The sequence below is a fragment of the Trichechus manatus genome, unplaced genomic scaffold, assembly GCF_000243295.1.
Source record: "Trichechus manatus latirostris isolate Lorelei unplaced genomic scaffold, TriManLat1.0 scaffold01740, whole genome shotgun sequence".
In the NCBI taxonomy this organism is placed as follows: Eukaryota; Metazoa; Chordata; class Mammalia; order Sirenia; family Trichechidae; genus Trichechus; species Trichechus manatus.
The window spans coordinates 2,870-5,432 of NW_004445676.1; the positions used below are offsets into that span (position 1 = coordinate 2,870).

Below are 2,563 nucleotides of genomic sequence, written 5' to 3' on the forward strand. Positions count from 1 at the left end.
AAGTTGTCTTTTCACTTTGTTGATAAAGTCCTTTGATGAAAAAAAGTTTTTAACTTTGATGAAGTCCTATTTCTCTGTTTTGTCTTTTGTTGCTCCTGATACATGCTACAACACGAACGAACCTTGAAAACAGTGTGCTGAGTGAAATAAGGCAGTCACAAAGGGACAGATATCTTGTGATCCCACTTATAGAAAATATCTACAAGATGCCAATACCTAGAGACAAAAGTTTATTAGTGGTTACCAGGGTGAGTGGGAGGGAGGGGGAAGAGAGACTCATTGCTTCGGGGACACTGACTTTCTGTTAAGGGTGATGGAAACATTTGGAAACAGATAATGGTGACGGTTGAACAACATGATGAACATACTTAATATCAGTGAACGGAACATGTAAAAAATGTTGAATTTTCACGTGTTTTGTTACATATGTATTTACCACAAAAAGAAAAAAATGGGAAAGAAAAATGGCACTAGCTAGAGTTAGACTATAGTAATGTGTTGGCCACTTTCTCATTATGCCACCTGCTGGCCAGGCCATCCAAGTCCACTTTTAATTAAAGGAGGTTGAAGGGCTGCGTGGCCTAATGGATAAGGTGTCTGACTTCAGATCAGAAGATTGCAGGTTTGAGTACTGCCGCGGTCACTAGGAGGCACTGGTAATTTTGGAGCCCTGGTGGCAGAGTGGTTAAGAGCTCAGCTGCTAACCAAAAGGTCGGTAGTTCGAATCCACCAGCCGCTCCTTGGACACTCTAAGGGGCAGTTCTTCTCTGCCCCATAGGGTCCCTATGAATTGGAATTGACTTGACGGCAACGAGTTTGGTTTTTTTTTTGGTACTCAGAGACATGGTTAGCTAGCAGCTCCCAAGGCAGAAAGCTCCATGCAGCACTTTTTTTCGGGGGGAAGGGGATCAAGTATAAAAACCAGGTGCTAAGGCTAATATGTTGATATACTGTAAAAGTAGTTCTTTTCTCCGCTCCCTCCTCTAACCATTCCTGCCTTCTGCATCTTTCTGCCTGGCCCAAGGCATATTACATAGGGTGTCAGGTATAGAACAAATGGTGTTGAAACAAACACAAATTCCTAGTGCTCATTACCACAAAAACAGCGACATGTTTGGTATTTTCCTTGAGAAGGGCCTGTGTGGGTTGGCCCAGGCATTGACATGGGAGGCCGTTGTTTGCATCCAATGAGTCAGTGAGGATGGAACCACGCCCTTATTTGAGTGGGTGTACCTCCATGATCCTCATATACTAGACCAGTGTGTAGAGCCACACAGAGGGGCTGGGTGACTGTGTGTGACTGTCATGTTGTGTAATAACAAGGTCCAGAGTCTGGATCGTAATGCCTAGCTGACCTGGGTTTGAACCTCAACCCGTCCTCTTCCTGTGTTGCCTTGGTAGTTACTCCTGTCTCTGCGTCTCCCCCTCCTCTTGTAAACCAGGCCATACAAGGCCGCTCAGCTCGCAGTGTTGTTGCCAGGCCACACCCTTGCTCACCATGTTCTTGTCTGCTGCGGCTCAGATTCTCAATGTTTGCATGTTGGAGATTGTTCTAGCAAATTTCAGAGATTTTCTCACAGTATTCAAGGGACTGTGATATGATCTTGGCAAAGTCCCTTGTGCCCTTTGGAGGATCTCAGTCGTGCCACCTAGAAAATGAGTTGGTTGATCTAGAAGAGTGGTTTTCAGATTTTTGTGGCCGAGGAATGCTTTGGTCAAAAGAAGTCCAGCTAGAGGTTCAACCTGCCAAACAGATTAAAGCCAGGCTGCTCGGTTCAAGCAAAACTTGGTCCTCACACTTCTTCTCCCTCCCAACCTCTCCTTGGACCATTCCTTTTAGACCGCAAAGCGCTCCACACAGCACAGTTTGAAACCCAGTCGTGTTTCTCAAACTTTAATGTGCGTTCAGATCCCTTGGGGATTTTGCCAAAATGCAGATTCTGATTCAGAAGTTCTGGAGTGGGGCCTGGGAGTCTGCATTTCTAACCAAATCACAGGTGATGCCAAGGCTGATGATCCAGGGACAGCATTTTGATAAGCAAGGGCCTGATCACCAGGTGCCTCCTATGTCTCACATGCTTTGATTCTGCATTCCTTATGGATACTCTGATTGTATCATATATTAAAAATTTGTGTAGAATGAATGTTTCTATTGAGGGCAAAATCCTCAGTTATGCTGATGTGGAAACTGACCTTCTGGAATATGAAGGAGACAGCAAGTACTTGTTTCTCTCCCAAGTTTGGGTACACAAAGTCTCTGTAAATTTTTTTTTTCTAAATTTTATTTATTTTGTTGTAGTTATTGAGAATATACGCAGCAAAACATGCACCAATTCAACAGTTTCTACATGTACCATTTAGTGACATTGATTACACTCTTTGAGTTATACAGCCATTCTCACCCTTCTTCTCTGAGTTGTTCCTTCCCCATTGACAGAAACTCACTGCCCCCTAAGGTTCACATCTAATCTTTCAAGTTGCTGTTGTCAATTTGATCCCATATATATGGTTCTGAAAAAAGCATAATGCTTAAGGTAGACCTTTTTTATTGGTTAAGCTAAAC

General features: G+C 43.5%; 1 non-coding gene across 1 annotated transcript; it reads left to right on the forward strand.

Annotated features, from left to right (window-relative positions):
* Positions 1–570: 570 nt before the first annotated feature.
* On the forward strand, positions 571–643 carry TRNASTOP-UCA (transfer RNA opal suppressor (anticodon UCA)). Its single transcript has one exon. It is a non-coding gene; the product is annotated as a tRNA-Sec (tRNA).
* Positions 644–2,563: the final 1,920 nt, after the last annotated feature.